The 22,628-nt window shown below is 43.0% G+C and overlaps 1 long non-coding RNA gene across 1 annotated transcript in view; it reads left to right on the top strand.

Moving 5' to 3' along the window:
* The first annotated feature begins 15,473 nt into the window (after nt 1-15,473).
* The window catches only part of LOC116098438, a 7,994-nt gene continuing 839 nt past the window's right edge, over nt 15,474-22,628 (top strand). The window contains exon 1 of the long non-coding RNA XR_004121852.1: nt 15,474-15,551. This is a non-coding gene — a long non-coding RNA (uncharacterized LOC116098438). The remainder of the gene's footprint in view (nt 15,552-22,628) is intronic.

Genomic DNA, 22,628 nt, shown 5'->3' with positions numbered 1-22,628 from the left:
GAAATATTCTGTAATCAGGCAGTGATCATGATAGTATCCTCTCTAAATATCTAAAAAACACAACAACTGCGTTTCCCAGTAAGTTTTGTACTATGTGAATTCTCTCAATACAGCTGTAAAATTCTCTAAGCTTTTGCCATTGACTCCCTCAGATTTGGTGGCTGACTGGAGTGCAGGAAGCACAGTGAGTCACTGTGTGGTATGAAGAGTCACTACCACTGGAGTGGTATGAAGAACAGTGAGAACATCCCTTTGGATCAATCCTGAAGAGAAATAAGCTTAGGGAAAGGGGAAAACACGGGGTATTCAAATATGATGCAGTGACATCAATAAACACTGCAAGTTGAAGTTCAGGCCTCTGCAGCATTCAGCTAATGTTAGCCTAAGTTCTGCAGAACTCACAGGAAAGATGAGAATCTAAGGATAACTTAGAGAATTTTACAGCGGTATTGAGAGAATCCACATACTACAAAACTTACTGGAAAATACAGCTTGGTGTTTTTGTTGTTCTTTAGATATTTACAGAACATACAATTATGATCATCATCTGATTATACAATATTTCATTCCTCTTAAAAGAGATCCACGAGGAGTCATGACACTTTCCTGCTAAACTAGATGCCATACTATTCATAGTTCAGGCCACAGAGGGGGTAAAGTTGTCCATAAAAGGTATATTTAGTACATAGAGGTGAAGAAGTGGAGACCCTTGGTAGGTCAGTTGGTGTATGTGCACACACACATTTTCATGTGTATGCAAGTGTGTGTGCCTGCACATGGAAGTCAGAAGACAATCTCAGCTATTACATGTATTTTGACTCTGCTCACCCCATTACCCTTTCTTGGATCCTCACCTCCAAATGACCTTCTTCTTCCTCTTCCCAATAGTGCTCCTGCCATCATGTCTTCTGTGTGTCTGTGAGAGTGACCCAGTGAGTCTCCTGCCATCATGTCTTCTGTGTGTCTGTGAGAGTGACCCAGTGAGTCTCCTGCCATCATGTCCTCTGTGTGTCCATTAGAGTGACCCAGTGATCTCCTCAGGAGTGTTTACAGGGACGTGGACACCTCACCATTAGCTACCACTGAGGAAAATGCCTCTTCTTCCCCATCAACCATAACTATATATAGATTTTCAGGGAGGACTAGGGGCTCAAGAGCCTCCCTCCTTCTCATGACAGAGTGTGGTCAGGCCCAGTCTGATGACATACATCTTTGTCCTTACAGGCAGAGAGGTCCAAGTGAAACTACAATGTAAGCTTCCTCCCCAATGGCTAGCTTTCATCATGCCAGAAGATGCCATATAGCTGCTGGGGAAAATGGTTATCACCAATCTTACTCAGTTGGGGACCCTGAGTGCTACAATACAAATTGGGAAGGGAATTACAGACAGGCACAATAGTGTTGAGTCTGTAAGGGGTACCCAACCTCTTTCTGATGGGATTTGATGCCCAGTTATGTTTCTGCCCATAGATTACAACTTCTCTCAGTTTTGGACAGAGTAGCTTCTTCTCACAGTGGTTAGCCCTGAGAGCAGAGACTCAGGACGGGCCAAAGTATTTGAAGAAATGATCGTGAATGCCTAGCCATAGATGGGATGCCTATATCACCTCTTCCAACATTTGGGGAACATTAAAGAAGAAGGGGTGGAAAGAATGTAAAAGCAGGGTGGGGGAGGGGGAGAGTGATCAGCATGGAACACTGAGTTCCAGGTGTGAAATGACTGTTACACTTGAACTCGTAGCAGTTGTAATTTCACCTCGTTTGCTTGTTGTGGTTTGGCTTGATTTTGATTGTCTCCTATCGCAGAATCTCTTGCTTGCCTGGATGTCACCAAGGAGGCTAGGCTGGCTGCCTAGCAGTTTCAGGGATCTGCCTGTCTTTGTTTCTCTACTGCTAAGGTTCATGTGCACACCTCCAAGATCAGCCTTGTAAAAACACTTTGGTTCCACGGCTTGAATTCAGATATTCATGCTTTGATCATGACCACTTCACCAGCTGAGCTGTCTCCCTAACCTGGAATGCTTTCTTCTGGGGCTTTTACTGAGATTGAAAGGTCAGACATAGGTAGCTTTGTGTTTTGCCCTATGCCAAGACTACAGGAAGATTCTACACAGACATTCCTCCTCCAAAGAAAAGCTAGCAAGCACACAGAGCACCAGCTAAGCATGTAAACCTTGAAGAGATGAGCCTGGGAGCCCTTCACTCAGCATACAGTATTTCTTTCCAAAGATCCTCATTAGCTGCATGTTTCCAAGTCACTCAGCAGGTCAGCCACTGTCAACTCTCTCTCTCTCTTTCTCTCTCTCTCTCTCTTTCTCTCTCTCTCTCTTTCTCTCTCTCTCTCTCTCTTGTGTGAGTGTGTCTGTCTGTCTCTGTCTCTCTGTCTCTCTCTGTCTGTCTCTGTCTCTCTTTCTGTCTGTCTCTCTGTCTCTCTGTGTCTCTCTGTCTCTCTCTGTCTGTCTCTGTCTGTCTCTGTCTGTCTCTCTGTCTCTCTGTCTCTCTCTGTCTCTGTGTCTCTCTGTCTCTCTCTCTCTGTCTCTGTCTCTCTCTCTCTCTCTCTCTCTCTCTCTCTCTCTCTCTCTCTCTCTCTCTCTCTCTCTCTCTCTCTCTCTCTCTTTCTCTCTCTTTCCATTGCTCTCCATGCGTGGCCCTGACAGTGTCTCTGCCCTTTCTCCTTCAAAGCAACTGAAGACACCTTGGTCTTCCCCAGGCACCAGTGTAGCCAGGACCCAGAGCCTCAGCCTTGGCCTTCCATGTACTCACAAGACAGAACTCCACATGGGATCTGTTGAGAGAATACAGAAAATTTTCCTCATCATGCTATGTTCTGAAATTGGTTTTTGGAAGGGAGTGTGGAAAGAGAAGAGCTAAGGGAGGAAGCACAGGGCACTGTCTGTCAGGTTGGTCATCAAGGAAGCAGATGATTGGAAGGTATGGCACGACCTCCTGGGCAAAAAACGAGGAGAGAGGGGCATAGCGAGATGAACTGTGCTATCATCTGTGTTTTATCTACTTCATTTGTGCTACTTTTCTAATGACAAAATTATCAGTTCCAAGAAGAGCTAGGAGGGATTTCTTCCCTTCCAAAATTGAACTTAGCAACCATCACAAACTGTAAAAATCAAAAGGTATCTTTCCATTTCTAATTACCATCACATGCCTAAAAGGAAACATGTGACCATCTTTGCTTTTAAATACGTCTTTCCTCTTCCAGTGGCAGGTTAATACTGGATAAGCTGTTGAGAAAAGACATAACCAGAGAGACTCTGGCTCATTTTTAAGAGCAATATAAACAAAATTTGACATCAGAAATGGCTTCTTATAGAATAGAGGAAAATCATTTCTGTTATGGAAATTAACCTTCTAAAAATTATATGCTGAGGCAAGAATTAATAAAAACAACTAAATTCGCCATGTTTGACCCAGAGGAATAAAAATTATTCCATTATGAACCAGTATATCTCAAGGGAAGTTTTGTAATGTTTTGAAATTTTACCAAACTACTCTGTGATGCAAATGAAAATAGTAATTTTAGCTTGCGATAAAAATAATATTTCAACAATGGAAAATTTGGCTAATAATTAATTATACTAATTACAACTATGAAAGTATGACACTTTGAAAAAACATTTTCCAGTTTTGTATTGAAAAAGAAATCACTGTAAAAGTTCACATTTTACGTAGGCCTGGTTGGTGCAGGTACAATCTCAGAACAGCAGGAAGTTGAGGCAGGGGGATCACAAAGTTAAGGATTTCCTTGACAGTGTAGGTTGGAGGCTAGCCAGGACAATTCAGTGAGACCTTGACTCAAAATACAGAAATTAAAAGAAAAATGAAGTATAGTTCAATGGTAGATAATTGCCTTCACATGCCAGCCCTGAGCCTAACCTCCAGGACTTCAGCAGAGAGACATCCCTCTTCCCGAGAAGACTGTATGCACAGCCACACATGGGGTGGGGCATCAACACATGTCCACAATGCTCTGATTCTAAGAAAGATTGTTTTATTTATTTTATGTGTACAGGCATTTTGTCTGCAAGTATGTCTGTGTATGCAGTGCCCACGGAGGCCTGAAGATGGCATCATATCTCCCACAGCTGCAGTTGCAGATAGTTCTGAGCTGCCATGTGGGTGCTGGGAACCAAACCCAGGTGCTCTGGATGAGTAGCCAGTACCCTTAATTGTTGTGTCATCTCTTTGGTCCCGAATTCTAAGAAAGTTTTAGTTGTCAAAAAATATTTCAATATATAATTAGAAATTCAAACATGCTTAGAATGGCCATAGCCTTTATAAATTTCCTACCTATTACCTAGACCTCTTATTGGCTGTTACTGTTACAGCAAGGCAGCATGGGAATCCTAGCCACTACGGGCATCCTAATAGTTCTGAGAGTTTTCAGGTTTTATGCTCTCCCGCTCCAGATTGTAAGACCACCACACATACTGACAGAAGTACATATTAGGAGACAGGGGCTCAGGATGCAGCCCTCCTGGCAAGTCTGTAATTCACTGTGTAGAGCAGGATGCCCTAAGATTCACAGAGATCCGCCTGCTTTTACCTCTCCAGGGCTGGTGTTAAAGGCAGGCACCACCTCTCCTGCCAAACAAAAGGCTCCATTTCTTAAAAATGCCTCGCCTCTTCATTTTAAAGTAACCAACAGTTCGTCCTAAGAGACTGCACTCCGTGGGTTAGACTCAGCACAGCTCTCCATAAGCACATATTTTCTGAACATCAGGTTCCACTTCGGTCTGTGGTGTGGACACTGATCATCATGGGAGAAGAGTGGGCACAACTCCTCAAGGAGTTGGAAAACATGACTGGGATCGGGGAGCTCATGGACGGAGAGGTCATTGTGTTGGAGTATGTGTCCTCTTGGTATCTCCATCAAGAGAGAGGCAGGGGAGCTCTGAGAGAATAACATGGAAGCACACACAGAGTGCAAAGACAAACGGTCTCACTCTAAGAATGTGCTTCAAGCCAGAACTGCCACCAACCGCAGACACAAGCAGACAGAATGATTCACCTGGGAGGGTCAGGGCTCTGCATCCGGATTTCCCTTGACTCAAGGAAGAACTGCTCATCTCTCACTGCCCTCCCATCTTTCCTGCCTTTCACACCACCCTCCACTCTCCTCCTTCCAATAACATATGTGTAGAAGTTGAGAAATTATCTAGAAGTTAAGGTCCGGCATACTGAAGAGGAAGAAGTTGAAGTAATGGTACTCCACACAAACCCACAAATAGAGCCAGTTTGAACATTTTGAGTGAATGGATACATCAGATTCCTTGTGGGATTTCCTTCCTCTTTCCTGACCTACTACCCTTCACGCTGACTTCCCTGGCTGCAGTTGGGTGAACCAAGTGGGTTTCACCATGCTGAAAAGGATATAGGTAGGGATGTAGGGTAGGGCGGATACCTCTCAGCCATATTGATCTCCAGCTCACATGCCCCGGCCCATCTCAGTGTCTTGCACCTGAGCAACGTAGGGAAGCTTCCCTGAGCTTGTTCAAAATGTTTAACTGGTACTCACCCTTAGGTTCATAATCTGCTGAAAAAAAAAAAAAACACATAAAATAGCACATTTAGTTTGTACAAATTTAATAATGTGTCATATTTTAAGATAATGTTAAAATGAAAATATAGTTTCCATTATGGCTTTACTCTTTTTAATGGGATTATAAAAAAAAAAAGAAAACAGACAAAAAGCTCCAAGCTGAAGTGGGAGGAGTTGAGGAATCCTGTTAATGCAGTTTAACATATATTTCATGGATTTACACATTTATTTTACCAATCTCCATCCTGCTGACTGACAGACCTGCTCTGAGTGTACCTCAGAACAGGTTGAGCCCTGCGTACCAGGGAATAGTGCTGCCATCCCCATGTTGTTGGGAGGTGAGGTGAGAGATACCTTGAGGAAAGATGGCCTGATTTGGGGTACAGAGGGATAACAAAATTAAACTCTATAAATGAGAAGCTACTAAAAACTCACATTGGAGACTGCAAAGAACTCTGGCAAGTGCCTTACTGTGCCTGTTCTTGCAAACATCAAGGTTTGTACGCAGAGAATTATAGACCTAACAACCCCTGGCCTCCCCTTCCTCTTCAGCGCATTCTTCTCAGGGAGCACCTGCTTCCCTCATCTCTTTCTCTCTATTCCAACCATTCAGGGCCAAGAGGGTAACTATGGTGTAGGCCAGGGAGTGATCAGCTGTTTTCAACCCCAAGTTAGGAATGAGAAAATTACAGAAAAAGAGCCGTGATTCACACACTCCTCTTCCAACCTCTCACCCCACCCACAAATGAAATACAGACCCGTCTGCCGAGGGAACTCACAAGTAACCATCCCCTCACCCACTCTAGACATCCCTCTGACCCCTCTGTGCAAGTCTGTTTTCCTTCCTCCACCCAACAGAGCAAAGGCCTCCTCCTACCCATCCAACACCATTACTCTCCTCAGAGATGAGTCACTTTACATGAAATTCTGGACCTCTGAAACCCAGTTTGTAAGAGATTTACCTAAGGAAAAATAGAAAGGGTGGGAGAGGGCATGAAAGAGAGAAAGAAAAAATAAAGGGAGGTTGAATAAATATTCAATGATGGATAAAAAAAAATGGTAGATGCTTTACTACATAGATATACATACACATTTGCTTTACACATACATATACACACATAAACTTATCTATGTACGCATATCACTTTTACATGTATGTATGCATGTGTATACAAATTTGGGTTTCCTTAGACTTAGGAGTATGAAGTTATGGACAAACACTCTGAATCACTCCCCTGGGTAATTACAGTACAGCTGGTTCAATACTCTCATTGAGAGATCCTATCCAAGATACACAGAGAGAGACCAGGAAACTGTCCTTGGAAGCATCTCACACAATTAGCAGGCAGACAAACGGATACAAAGCATGTTCATCACATCTGTGTAAAAAGAAGGGAAAATTGATCTCACTGTGGTCTAAGATTACAAAGCATTTGTTTCCTAATTGCCAGTATAATAATCCCTGACGATGAAGCCTTGGTATCTTTATCCATCTCTATTCAGTCCAATGTTATTAACATGGAAGCTTTTGCCTTCATGAGGATGAATGAGACACTTTCTGCTACCCAAAGAAAGGAAAGTTTGTCTTTGCTCTCTCAGACTGAAGCAAATGGGAACCAAGCACTCTGATTATAGACTTGTGTCTCCAAACTTATTCTCGACTTAAAAGAAGATTCATGAGATTTAACAAGAGTCCACTACCATCCTGCTGGGTGGCCCTATGAGACACCTGGGTGTCAAGGTTGGCACTCAGCGTAAAATATGAGCCAGTCTACTTAAAGCAAAGAGCTTACACCCAGGGTTGCTGACACAGCTCAGCAGCTGAGTGCTTACCTGGCAGGCAAGAAGCTCTGAGTTTGATTGCTAGCACCAAACAGTTAGGCATAGGGAAATGCATTTTAAAATCTCCTGTGGGAAAACTAATACCTTCTCCTCGTGAGTCTACACACCTGAAAGCTATCACCTGCTTACAAGCACTTCAAGAAGCCCAGGCACTCTTTCAGGGTGCCTGCCCACAGACAAGGCAGGTTCATCCTGTTATAGAGAAGGTCTCTTTACAAGGGTAATATACAGGGGTCTACTTGTCCCACGGCACAGAGGGGGCAGGTAGCCAGCCATCTCCCTGAGTGGTGTCCTGATAGCAAACCCATTCAAACACAGATCTGAAGCACTTTGGTGTGTCAGATAATCCTGCCTGAGCTTTAGCTCCACCCCTCAGGATCCTTAGGCTACCTCTCAATCAGAGAAATGTAGAGAGAAAAGGAGGGGCACTAGAGAAGAAAGAAGAGACCAACTAAAGGCAGCAACTCCATTTCTATGCTCAGAATCATTTTCAAGCATTTCCCTGAGGCTGGAATGTGAGTAAAGGAGCTAATGCACTGTTATCCGAGGACAATGCTTCTCTTGTGATCTCTTTTTCTACATTAAAAATAAATTCAGGGTTGGGGATGGCTGACTTAGTAAACTGCTTACCTTGCAAACATGCCCTCCTGAGTTTGATTCCCAAGAACCCAATTTCAAAACATACGTGTAACCGGAGCACTGGGAAGCAGAGGGCAGTCATACATCTGAGGCTCATGGCCAACCAGCCTGCCTAATTTGGCAAATTCCTGGACAATGAAAAACCCTACCTCAAGACACAAGATGGACACCTCCTGAGAAACAGAGCTTAAGGTTGTCATTTGACCTCCACATGCGCAAGTTAACACAGAAAGTAGTAACTCCCCAAGAAGACATGTTATTTCAAGTAAATTGTCTTAGCACAGTTCTCTATGTTCTCTGGCATTTTTCAAACTTTGATGGAAGCTTTAAATTTGACCACCGGGTCAGGTAGACTTCTACAACAAGTAGAGCTTTGGGTCTTCTCAAGGCCACAGTTGAAGATCTTCATCCTGCAACCCATGAGTTTTCAGCCCTTCTTTCTCTTCTCATTTTAGAAGAAGAAAGGATATCACACTGGTGTCACCAGGAGACCTACGAGAGCTACCATTGGGAACCTTTGTGCTTACCCCTTACCTCATCAAATCTTAGTCCCTGAGATTTTACTGTTAATCTAGATGTAATTTATCTGCATTCCTTCCCAACCCCTAAGTATCAAATGTCCATAATGGTTAGTCACATCACTGTATTTGTTCGTCTCTTTCCTTGACAGCTATTGGGCACTCTCCTTCCCCAGGAGTCTAGACCTAATATTCTTTATTCTTTGCTCATGAGAAGTCTACAAGAGTGTTGAGTACACTGACATAAGATAGAAAGATAGTGTCTGTGCATGACTGTACCTTTCTAAGAGCTTGTCGACATGACTGTTACATTCACTGGCCCAGCATTTCTCAACATTCAACACTGTCTATATTCTGGTCTCCATCCATTCCTTAACTATGGAGTAAAGTATCCATATTCTCATTTTTAGCTTTTTCTGAATCTAATAGTAATTTAGTTAGTGATGATTAATTGTAATGTTCAAATTAAAATATTTTCAGGTTATGTTTGTGACTTTAAGGCCTTCCTAAATAACAATTTAAAAATAAGGACGGTAGTAAGACCATTAAAAATATTCACCCGATTCACTGTGGGCCCCAAATACCCTGCAGATGGTACTCATCCATCTTGACTCTCAAAATTGGATCTACAAGAGAAGGCTTCAATTTTCTATAACTAAACTTGATTTTAAAAGTCCTCAAGTTCTGCCAAAGCTGAGTCTTGTCAGTGTGGCCCAACTGCTCTCTCCAGGGTTGAGTCTAATCTCCAGAGTCAGGTGGCACCAAAGCATGAGGAGTGCAATCTTGAGGATGTTCCCCTACCCATGGTGACATCTCTCCAGCTGTCTAGCTTATTTCTACTCGTTGGTCCCTTGTCTACCGAGCTCACTATTCTATTGCCCCTTCTTCCTATCCACAAGAACTGTTTATGTCTATGTTGTTCTGTCATCAACCTGTGTGTTCACCAGTCTGGTATTAGGCTGTGCTTTCCTCTCTTTTGGCCTCTCTTACAAAGGGGCAGGCTGTAGGGAACTAGGGATGGTTATAAATTGTCCTATGTCTCAGCTGCTCCCTGGGTCACAGTCTCTGTAGAGCTTTGGGACTTGAGCACAGTCGTGAGTCCATCACAGGTCTATCAACCTGGACAGGGGCACACATTTAGTCAGCCTGGAACTCCAAACCTAAGAGAAACATGACCTCTCTTCACTCAAGCCCTGCACAGCACACTGTGTGAAGGGAGATGACAAATGATGAGAGTGTTTTCATCAAATACTCCATGACACAACAAGGCAGACAGGCTAATAGTGGGAAATGTGTGGCAACCTCAAGGTGGGGGCATTCTTTTCTTCACGAGTAAAAATGGGGAGAGCTTAGCCAAGAGGCAGACTTGTCAGAGGAGATGTTGACCGAGGCATGCAGACTTTGGGGGAGGTTGTCTGATGGAGAGAGTCACACGGAAGAGTCACTGTATGTAAGAGGCGGAGAAAAGCCCAGGAGCTGAGGCAAAGTGGGCAAAGAGAAGAATCTGGAAGCATGGGCCACAAACAGATAATGAGAAGCCTCCATTAACTGTTAAATAAGAAGCAAGGGAACAGGCTTGTCATCTACTAAGAGAGCCACTAAATACGTGAAGCGTGAAACATGGAACACTGACATTTTATACTAAGACAAACTGAGAGGATGAGATGTTTAGTGGTGACCGGTGCATAGTAAAGAGTTGGATCTTTACCTCACGTGGTTTTGGGAGGCACCGATTCCATAACATCCATCTTATATAGCTGCTGTCCATTGAAATGAAAACCAAAAATAATCTGAACCCCGTCTTAAGTAAGAGTTCCCTGTGGTCTTCTCAACACAAGGCTGGCAGAATTCTCTGTTCAGCCCATCAACAACTTCTCAAGAAAAGTTTTGGTTCTTAGAGGAGTTTGCACTCAGTCCACCTCAAGGATTCCACGGATTAAATGCAATTAGCTCTTGTCATTGTCGTTGTTGTTGTTGTTATTGTTAGGTTTATGTGCGTTTGCTGAGAAAGTGCCATGAGGCAAGCTGGTATGTGTTCTTTTACTGTCTATGGTTCTCACTCCTTCCAAGTACCAGTATCTGCTCCACAATGGGTACAACACAAGGTAAGCATCAGCCCTACTCTATCCCATAGGGCAAGAAGAGCTGGCTCAAATATCTACCAGAGTAAGGAGAATCCGCCAACATTGAATAACCTGCACCTTTGGCATGGTTGCTAAGACCTTTTACAGACTCTTAGATGATTCCAAACTCTTAAAATCCTCCTTGAAAATAAGGTCCTTTCTGGAAATGCTCTTTATTGAAAGTGCATGTATTCACTCTCTGGCGATGCCAAGAAGTTCCAAGATGCAATGGGCTCAGGTTGTGTGATGCAAGATTCAGAAATAAGGTGTGGGACAAAGAAATTGAGCAATGTTTCTCCCCAGAGCTGTAAAGATGCCTCAGTGGGTAAAGGTGCAAACATGAGGACCTGAGGTAGGATCCCCAGCACTCACATAAAAAGCCAGATATGACTATGCATGCCAGTGCCCCAAGGGCTGTGAAGGAAGGAAGGAAGGAAGGAAGGAAGGAAGGAAGGAAGGAGGGGGAAGAAAGGAAGGAGGGAGGGGGAAGGAAGGAAGGAAGGAGGGGGAGAAAGGAAGGAAGGAAAGGGGAAAAGGAAGGAAAGAAGGAAGGAGGTGGGAAGGAGGGAGGGGAAGAAGGAAGGAAGGAGGAAAAAAGGTAGGAAAAAAAGAAGGAAGAGGGGGAAGGAAGAAAGGGAGGAAGGGATGGAAGGAAGGAGGGGAGGATAGAGAGATAGAGAGAGGAAAGCAGGGAGAGAGAAATGAATGGTGGAATGGAGAGTAGGGTAACTGGGCTTACTGACAACCAGATTAGCCTAAAAGCGGTGAGCTCCAGATTTGGTGAGGGATCCTGTTTTAAGACAGGTAAACAGTGACAGCACAGGATCCCTCATGTCCTCCTCTGTCCTTTGTGCACTTGCATGGGCTTGTGTACCCATGCACACATGCAAACACAACCACACACAAGGTCTTGTTTCTTTCCACATGACAGTCGCCTTCATCTTTCTGAAACTAAATAAGAAGTGATCTCAACAGTGCACTACAGTGCACTAGAATGAACAAAGCCATCGCCCGCTTCTGGGTGTATAATAAATGAGGAAATTATGTGATAGCTGGCTCAAACTTTGGGAGGATTCTTTTCCAGTAAGCAAGTCTTAAGACCCTGTAATGTGAGTCAGGAGATTCATGAGGATAACCCTAAATCCAGGAAAGCCTGAGACTCGCACCTGGAGTGTCCAAACCTGCCTGGAAGGAGCTTTGACACCTACCTTTGCCCGCGTGGAGCTGTGCAGAAGAGTGGAGGCTTTCAAGCTTGTAGCTCTTGTTATTTCCAAGAACAAAGCTGAGAAGCTAATGTCAGAAATCAATACATGTCCACAAGAGCTATGCTCTCAAACGTGGTTCAACAAAAGTCTCAAAAGCAGCCCCAGCAGTGGCAGGTGGGTGGCAGCCAGCAGGCACAGTCTGTCTGCCTCTGTCTCATGGCTTGAGAGGGAGGGAGGCATACACCATTCTGAGAGCAAACAAACACCTTCTGGAAGTTTTGGAGGGAACTTGTCAGTCAAGAACAAACTTGTTTAACTTGACCGAGACTTAAGAACTTTCACAGTTATGGGGAGTGACTAAGTCTGGTAGACGCTTCATTCTTTTACATTGTACTATAAAGATTCTGACTGGGAACTGTGTGGACACAGCAATTTAGCAAGAGGGACAGGCCTGGGGACAACAATGTGTGCTGCCTTATAAGTCAGGAAGGGTTGATGGGTGTAGAAAGCTGAGCAGACGTCAGGACAGATAGTGCAGCTGATTTCAGAGGAAACAGTTTTGCTTCAATCCATCAATCAAGGGAAATTTACTTTATTAACTCTGATTTACAGCAAAATTCTTCTTTACTGTGCTTTATGTAGCCAAAAAGCTTTTATCAGGGGCTTTTAGAGATTCTATTTTATTTTTGAAAATCTAGTGCTTTGTTAAATTTCGAAGAAAACAATTAGAATCCTTCTAATGAATGTGTGGCAATTTTAATAAAATTAAAATTACAAAAACAAAACACATTATTTTCTATCTTACCAAATCTGCATCCAGGACCACAGGGTCTCTTGCTGCTTCAAACAATTTATAATTAATATGCCCAACCTTAAATGCCAACCAAACTCCAGCTCCGGATAGAACATGCTTGGAAACCATCCCGTACAACTGTTGTGGAATCTCCCTTCACTTTTGTAGGCATACAGTTTGCATATCTTCAGAATTAAAAACACCTCAAGCTTTGTAATCTCTGTAGAGGATTGTTTTGTTAGGACATACCACACGGGTTCCATAAACCTGATCAAATCTTTGCCTTCAGGCAGACAGCTGCAGTAGTTGGCCTCCAGGTGCTTCCAAGCTGCTCCTCCTGGGGAGGGGGCGGAGGGGGCGGAGGGGGGAGGGGGCGGAGGGGGAGGGAGCTCCAGGAAGTCTGCAGGTGCAAGAGCGCTTAAGAGGAAATTAAGTATGGCTTGCCCTTTTATGTTGTGTATTCAAATCAGCAGTTGTATGTTTGTGCTGAAGTAAGTCTGACCTTCAGTACACAGAATGTGAACTCAGCTGCTTCTCGGCACTGAGGAGTTCCACTCTCTCCTTCCAAGACAGCCATCCACCCTGAACAGGTCGACTGAGGTACTCAGAAAACAGTTTCTGGACAGAAACAATACAGAACTCCAGTGGAGGACCACTGATACCACAAATACAGAGAATGCACTGCCTTAGTCTCTCTGGGTATTCCTCATAACAGAGTGGACATCTTGATGATTGTTTGATCCAAGGGAAAACCATGCTGTGAAATGAAAGGCTTTAGATCTCTAGATGCCCAGAGCTATGGATAGTCAGAGGCTTCTCTTCATGTCTCCAGTTTTTTATCCTGGTAGTTATCTCTATCCTCTGCCCCTTCAGAGTTCTTAATTAATAATGGAGTGGACACCTTTACCCTTTAATCACGCACTCCTAGCATCCTTACCACCAATAATTGTTGAAAATAGGTTTTTCTTTCCAGATACTGGCCTATTGGAACCACTGAGCAAACCAATGGAACATGTATTTGATTATCTAAGTAGGATACAGGTAGCTTAATGGACATGAGCCATGATTTACAGATATCCTGGTCCCATATTTCTTTGTCACTAACTGGGAATTCTTCCAGGGCTATCCTCTGTCTAGAAGAGTCTATAAAAAGTTATTCAACAAAGAAAATCAGATCTGTTGTGAGATAAAAATCAGTTAAAAGTTGGTTTCAGACCCATCCTTTTCTCAGTCTTCCAGTTAGGCTGAAGAATGACCAAAAAGAAATAAAACCCCTTTGTGGTTGGCTAGTTCATGAGGTGGGCTCTCAGAGCTGAAATGCAAGTCAAAATTTGCAGGAATCTTAACTCACACAACAGGCAAAAGGTGCCAAATATAATGGCAGACTAAGTTCAAACTCTCCTAACTCCAGCCTGCTTGGACCCAGCACAGATGCTGCACATGAGCACACATAAGCTCATGAGCTCTCAGGACAAGGTCACCAACGTTCTAGAAAGGAATCTACTTTGCTAGTCTGAGCTATCCCTGCTTAAACCACCATATCTGATTAACTCCACCTCAAAGAAGCCTCCAGTTATCCTTCCTTAGTTTCTGTTACATTTTCAGAAAATAATTTTTTTTAATTATGTGTGTGTGAGCACATGTGAGTGTAGTTCCTGTGTTACCCAGAAGAGGGCATTATATCCTCCAGAGCTGGAGTTATAAATAACTGAGTTGCCCAATGTGGGTGTTAGAAACCAAATTCTGCTACTCTGCAGGAGCAAGAGCCACTCTTAACCACTAAGCCATCTCACTAGCCCCTTCATTTTCTTTCCTGAGAAATCTCACTGGAGAGAGGAACAAACATCTATTCACCCCAGACAGAAGTAACAACACAGAGACCAAAGAAGAGATCCCACCCAAACATAGCTTAGAAGACCAATGAATTTAATTGGTGTTACTTACAGGAACTGGTTGAGGACTTACAAGAACATGGGTAACTTATGAGCAGTTACATGGATGAAGGAAAAGCTACCTCACTCCCAGAAAACTAAGTGGATATATATATATATATATATATACATATATATATATATATATATATATATATATATACATATATATATATATATATATATATATATATATATATATATACACACACACACACACACACACACACACACACACACACACATATATTTTTCAGGGCAGGGTGTCTTCATAGCTTGAGAGGCTGTGGCCAAATCCTGCCTGGAAGATAGCTCCACAACCCTCACTCCTCATCCCATGTGCATGTTCTTTCCACAACAACAAATGAAGCCTAACTGTGATTAGTTAAGTTATAATATGACAGTGGGCTTTGTATCCATGTGCAATGTAGACAGGAGTAGACCAGGGCACTGTGCTCAGGGCCTGAACTCTAGAACCAATGCCTTGTTTTAGATTACCCATCTGCACCTCACTAAGCTGGGTACCATTGACCCAGCTACTTAACTTCTCTGAGCCTAAACTTCCTTACTTGTTCACTGGGAATGATACAATATGCACTAGAAAAGCTGGCTGCAATGGTCAGATGAGCATTTACATGGTTTATAAAGGGTGCCGAGGATTTAATAACCTGCTGTTGTCAGCAAAGACATATGACCACTTTGGAAGCAGGAGCCGGTCACTTGGGGGAAGCACTCTATGCAGGGAGGAAAAAAAATACTTAAAAGAAAAAGAGTGAATGGAACAGGGGGTGCATGTGTCACCCTCTGTGATGTCATCGCAGCCTGGCAGGGTTCAGTGGACCATGTGGAAGATGTCTTTCCTCACCTATTCAGAGACCACCCTCACCCTCTCACAGACACCTCCTACTAAGAGGACTCTCTGTTCATGTCTCAGACTTCCTCACAGGTGGGTAGGATGGTGAGTTCTAGCCAAGAAAAAAAAAAAAACTGAAAGTCTCCCAGAAAGCTCATGGGAATCTCTGTTCAGATAAAAAGACGAGTCCTTCACTCTTCACGTTGCCTTGAATGTGAGGATGATGCCCGAGGCCGCGTTGGCTTTATGCAAACATGAAGTTATAGGTAAGAGGAAGAAAGCAGGCGTGTGAGGCTGATGAAGATAAAGCAGAGACAAGCATAGTTCCTGATGGCTCTGCAGTTGAACCCATGCCAGCAAACAGCTAAGTCAGGCTTCTTCTTATGCAAGGCAAAAAAAAGCCCCTATTGTTCAATCTACAATCAATCAAAGTTCCGTTATTGTTGTTGCTTGCTCAAAAGCACCTCCATCAGATATGGCTTCTTCTTCACCGGCCTTGCATAGATGATTGTGAAGAACACACATGCCGTTTGCTGCATTTCCCAGCCGTCCTGATAATGAGTCCCGCACACCCTAGGGGTGAGCAAAATTGGATATTTATCAGGATCACTTGGAGGTCCTTTAAAACATGGAGATGGTTGAGACGAATGTACAGAAATGTTGTTTCAGACAAGGAGAAACACAAGCTCATAATTGAAGGGCAAAGCCAACCTCGATGCAGCCTATAGGGACCTGAAACATGTACTGTGGTTGCAAAATGCACATTTCTAGACAATGGCCTCTATCTATGGATATTAGACTACACATTCCAACCAGTTGGAAAAAAAAACCAAACACATATTTCAGAGCTCTTGTTCCTTAACCTAGGGTCTTCCGAGTTCTCCCCATTTGTTCCCTGACTGGAACAAATTCGGAGGGCAGGATGCAAGAATGAACATTTTGAGTAAATAAAACAGCAGCTTCTTGGGGCCCCCTCTCTGGATTTTTTTACTGACTACAATTCCGTTCTTTACCATAGTCAGTGGTTGTCTACATCTCCCAGGGAGTTTTAGACACTGGGCTGTGAACACAAGTCAGGCCCATATTTTTATGTAGCCTTAGAAATACACAGGTTAGGAAGTAAAATATTAATAATAAACAGAGATCATCTGTAAGATACGCAGAAGATTATTTTAATCAAGGATGGAACACTTAATAATTAAATGTATTTTATCTAAGCTCTTGCTACATACTGTGGTCCACAGTCTAGCATTATCAATATTGTCTGAGGACTTATCAGAAATGCTAAATTTAAGCCGTTATTCCAGACTCAGAACCTCAGTTTAGTAAGATTCCCCAGGCCTTTTATATACATATTAAAACTTGAAAATGCTCCGACAAGTGATAGTCATCAACTTTGACTGTACATTGGGAGTCCCAATGGTGGGTCTCGAGTTCAGAGATCAGCCTTGGCTGTGAGCATGGGGTAACCAGGTGCCCATCAAACATTAGGCACCATGACTCACCAAGCACAAGGTACTAAGCCCATTAAGAACTATAAACATATGTTTTTTAATAATACACACACACATACAAGATTTCTGTTCCAGAAACTTGTGTCTGTTCTCTGGAACCCATATTTCTTTTTTAAAGAATTTTTTAAAAATTTATGTGTACATGTTTATATCTCTGTGTATGCACAAACATGTGTGTGTGCCCACGGAGGCCAGAAGAGGGGGTTAGGTAACCTGGAATTGGAGTCACAGGCAGTTATGAGACACTCCAGTGAATGCGTAGAACTTCACTCAGGTCCTCTGGAAGAACAGCAAGAACTCTTGACTGCTGAGCCCTCTCTCCAAACTCAGGAATGCACAGTTTTAATCAACACTTTTGGAGTGGTGTAGGTTGACCACAGACTACTTGGTTGTAGAACTTTTGAGGGGGAAAACATGAGAGATGAGGATGCCAATTAATTAATCTGGCTGCCGATTGATGTGTATCACTGGTGAATCTTTGATGAACTTGCCTCTTCAGAAAGCACAGCGGAGAGTAAAGCTCTGACTCCAACCTCCTGCCAGAAATGATGCTGGCTGCCAAATGCTACCTATGGACAGCCTGCGACCTAGCAATGGCCAAGGTCACCAGCAAGCCAGACCCAGGAGACAACACATACCGAGAAACTCCTTTCAGGCTAGGGAAAGATCATGCTTTGAAACCACACACCTTCTGAGAACTGAGAATTACATAAAGAGAACCCTTACCATTGGGTTCATCTAAATGGTGACCTAATACAAACCACCACTGAAGGACCACATAAAATGACCATCTTCTTCCCTGGTTGGCCAGCATTGCAATCCTCCAAGCACAAGTTTACCGTGAAGAATCTGAGAAACTCTCACGCACGCAGGATGCATTCATCTTCAAGTACCGCCAGGCCCTGAGAAGCAGGCATTGTTGGCATAAGGCTGTTCACCCAGAGGCGCATTATCTGCTTAGTTTTCCTAACTAAGTTGTCCAACTGCTAAGAGACAGGATGCTAACTGCTAACATCCAGTTAACATGTTTCCCACGGTGTCTGGAACATGATAGACAAGCAGAAGCAAATGCTTGCTTGATTGAATAATGGCAATAAACACGTTATACTGTCTTCTAGAATAGTTACCTCATGCTGACTGATCCTCAGCATGGCAAGGACTTGACCATCACCAGGAGATTTTTGAAACACCACGTAAGTTGTCCATCAGTAGGAGACAAAAAGAGCAACAACAACAAATGAGTCATGTCATGGCATAGGTAAATTATCAAAGATTTAATGGGAATTATATCATTGTATTCTCATGACAACCTTAAAAAGTAAGGTGTGAAAATTTTGTCTTCTGATTTTTTTGGAATTATTGTGGCAAGATGTACTAAACTGATAAAATACTAAGTGCACAAAGCAGTAATGTTAACTATGGGCTCTAAGCTGCACCGGAGACTGCTAGAAAACATTCATCTCACATAGACCACACCACACACACAGGGAACAACCCCCTGCTTCCACTCATCTCACATAGACCACACCACATACACAGGGAACAACCCCCTGCTTCCACTCATCTCACATAGGCCACACCACATACACAGGGAACAACTCCCTGCTTGTACTGCTTCCCAGCCCCTCCCCTAAGCTTTTCTGCTTCTATGAATCTGGGTGTTCTGAATGCCTTGTTCAAGTTAATTGGGCAGCATTTGACTTCTTGGATCTGACTGATTTTGATTGACATAATATCCTCATGTGAAATACAACACCATTCTTTCTTTAGGAAAAGCTCAAAAATATTCTACTTTAAAGCCCACGCTACATTTTTTTTTATTTTTTTAATTCTTTAATCTTTTTTTACAGTCCAGTCATTATACCCCTACTGGTATGCCCTCTGACAGTTCCCAATGTCCTCACCCCAACCTTACCAGACCTCCCCACTCCCTGGAGCCTCAAGACTCTTGAGTGTTGGTGCATCTTCTCTCACTAAGGCCAGACCAGGCAGCCCTCTGCTGTATGTGTCGGAGCCTCAGACCAGCTATGCTGCCTGGTTGGTGGCTCAGTGTCTGAGAGATCACAGGGGTCTAGGTTAGTTAAGACTGCTTGGTCTTCCTATGGGGTTGCCCTTCTCAGCTTCTTCCAGCCTTTCCCTAATTAAACCACAGGGGTCTCCACCATGCCACATGTTTTTTTATCGGACCTTCAACAGTGAGCCTCCAGTTTGCTTCCATCTCTGGCTATCGGGAATAAGGCTGCACATGGGTGCTGGTGTCTCCTGGAGATCCTGGTATTGAATCTTTCTGATATACAGACCTGAGGTAGGAAGGCTAGATCTAGATCAAAAGGCAGGGTTCATATTTTTTGATGGAATCTGCTCACTCATGCTACTTTTTTCTTAATGGCTGGACCTTTCCATTTTACATCTCAACCTCTCAAAATCTTTACCAACATGTGTTCCTTTTGCTCTCTGTGACAGTCACAGGTATGAAGAAACAGCTCACTGTGACTTTATTTTGCATTTTGTCAGTATTTAGTAATGCTGCACATCTTGACAAATACTGATGGGTATGCATTTGTTTTCTTCGGGGAAGTTTCTGTTCAGGTCCTTTGCTTCTAAAATTGTGTTTTCTTTGTTGCATTGAGCTGGAAGCGTTTTAAGACAGTCTGAAAGGTAACCTCTTTGTGTCTTGCAAATGCTGAGTTGCTATCTCACTCTACCTTTTTTTCTTATACACAGAGGGTTTCCATGTGACACAGCCCCGATCTCTGTTTTCGGTTTTGTTGTTTGTGCTTTCTAGCTAACAGTCAAGAAATCATTGCCAAGCAGTGTCGTGACGCTTTTCTATTCTGCCCCAGGTTTGCCACTTAAACCTTTAATCCCCTCTACCTCAGGTTGGTATGTATGATTGCAGGCCAATTATTTCAGGCTTCCTGATACCATCTGTTGAAGATGTTATCTTCCCCCATTGTTCATGCTTAGCACCTTGTTCAAGACCAGATGACTAAGCACATCGATTTGTTTCTGGGTCCCATTCCACTGATCTGAGTGTCCACTTAGTCCCAGCAGCATACAGTTTTGATTATCACAGCTTTGTTATATATTTTTCTGGTACTGGGAAGTGTGATGGTTCCAACATTGCTTCTCTTAAAAACATGATGGCTGTTCTGAACCTTTTGCAGTTCCATATAAACTTAGGGTCCATTTTTCTGTTTCTATGAAAAGGAATACCTTTGGGATCATCATAGAGACTAATAAATCTGTAGGTTGTTTTAGGGGCAATTAATTTATTTTAATAATCTTTTGTCTTCCAGTCCATGAACATGGAGGATCTTCCCACTTACCTTTTTTTCACTGATGTTTTAAAGTTTCAGCTTTTAACCTTAATTAAACCTTAGTTTAGGTATTTCTGAGTATTTTAACTTTTTGATGTTATTACAGATTGTATTTAGTTAGTTTATTTTTGGGTAGTTTAGTATTAGTGTGTATACATGTTGCGAATACAGTAAGTTAGTTTTATGCCCTACAACTTTGATGAACCATGTGTCAGCTTTAACAAGACTGGGGAGGGCCTGGAGAGTTTGCTACATGTAAGAGAATGTCCCCTACAGAAGATCTGGCTTCTTCCTTTCTCACACAGAGTCTGGATTTTCCTGTCCAGTTGTTCCAAGTGGAGCTTCTAGTAATACCCTGATGCAAATGGTGAACATGGGCATCTCATCCTGTCCCTGATCCTGTGAAAAAAAACTTTTAGGTTTTCTGTGTTTAATTAGACATAGGGTTTTCTTAGATAGCCTTTGTCATATTGAGATAAATTCCTTCCATACTCTGCTGAGTGTTTTTATTCCCAAAAAGGTGTTGAACTCAGCGGTTCGCTTTTCAATGTGCAGGTGATAAAGGTGAGGGTCAAACGGCCTTTAAGCATGGCATGTCTGCCTGGTCCAAAGACTAGAGAGAGATTTTCTTAAGGTGATTTTTCTGTGGAAGGGACCTTGCTGGGATACCGATCTACTGAGAACAAAGTCCACCTCCCCTCAACCCATGTGACCTTATGTATGGCATAACCTCAAGAGCTGTAACAGCTGTCTAACTCAAAAAGGCCCACTGACTCTTGACACATCAAAATAAAACCACTGGCTCCTTTCAAGGCCCCATGCTCTGGGTCAGGTTCTCAAGGTGCACTTGTTTGAGTGTCAAAAGAGAAGGATGGGGGCTGGATATGCTAAAGATGTTTCCTACCAAGCTCAACAAGCTGAATTCAAGTCATGGGCCACAATAGAGTAGAAGCTGAGAACTCCAGCCTCTGCTGTGTGGATGTGTGCTCCTCACATAAACCAAATAAATAAATATAGTCACTTCTAAAGGAGATGAAAAACATTAACTACTTGCCTTGCTGTTGTAATGAAAAACCTAGCAATTGCATCTTAAGGATGAAAGGGTTATTTGGGCTCACAGCTTGAGGGTAGAGTCTATCACAGTGAGGAAGTCAGGACAGCAGAATTTCGAGGTGACTGGTCACAACAGATCTACAGCCAGGAGACAGGGAGGCAGATGGTGACTTCCAGTGCTAAAACCTGCTGCCATATTATTCAGTTTAAGATGAAGCTCACAGATTGTTCTAACCACAGTTAAGATCGATCTTCCTTGGTCAGATAACCTAATCTAGGTACTCCCTCAGAAGGTATGCCCTGGAGGCTTATCTCCTAAAAGATCCTAGATTTTGCCATGTTGACAATATTTACCATCACAAAAAGCTGATGAGAACTGGCCATCTATAACCCCAGAGAACTACACATAAGCAAGATGAACATAAAGGAAATAGCAATTTAATTCAGACTGTGCAGTCAGAAAATTATAGAGGACAAGGTACAGAACCCTGAACCATGGTACCCTATCAATCACTATGCCCTTTTAGTAACTCCAGTTTGAAAGAAAATCAATGAGATTCAGCTCCTCCAGGGTTAGGTCTACCCCTAACCTAAATCCATTTCCATCAAAGGGGAGCTTTACTCCATTTTTATTGCATGAAATAAGCATTATGGTTTGAAGGCCAAAAGGGAAAAAGTGCAAGAGGTTGTTATGGCAACATTCATATGATTATTGAAAACTGGCAAGCTTTAGCATGTTTTCCAGCCTTTCTCCTAAATCCCAAACCTTCGATTCTCTTAGAGGGTGGAAGAAAGGAGGTGAAGAGGGCCTAAAAGACAGAGCCTAAACGTGCATCAAATCAGGCTTAAAAGCCTGGTGCAGAAAGGTGTTCATCCACAGTTTTCCAAGCTCTGGGGCAGCTAATAAAATATGTGGTCCTGAGTTTGGGTGCCCAGAACTTACATAAACCTGGATATGGTAGAGCACAGTTATAATCCTAGTATTTCTACAGCTGGGAAGAAAGTCAGGGTAGCAACTCAAGGGAGAAACCTTTAGGCAGGATATGAAGAACACTGCTGACCAGCTTGCTCTCCATGGCTTGCTTTCTTATATCCCTATGTCCACCCCTACACGGGTGGCACTGTCCACATTGGGTGGGGCTCTCCCATATTAATTGCCAGTCAAGAAAATGCTCAACAGACATGCCCACAGTTCAGTCCAATAGAGATAACTTCCTTTTTTTTCCTTTTTTTATTAGATATTTTCTTTATTTACATGTAAATTTCTCCTTTCCCAGTTTCCC

Source organism: Mastomys coucha, unplaced genomic scaffold (assembly GCF_008632895.1).
Source record: "Mastomys coucha isolate ucsf_1 unplaced genomic scaffold, UCSF_Mcou_1 pScaffold20, whole genome shotgun sequence".
Lineage (NCBI taxonomy): Eukaryota > Metazoa > Chordata > Mammalia > Rodentia > Muridae > Mastomys > Mastomys coucha.
Note: the sequence above shows the minus strand (reverse complement) of the source record. Positions and strands in the feature narration are given on the sequence as shown.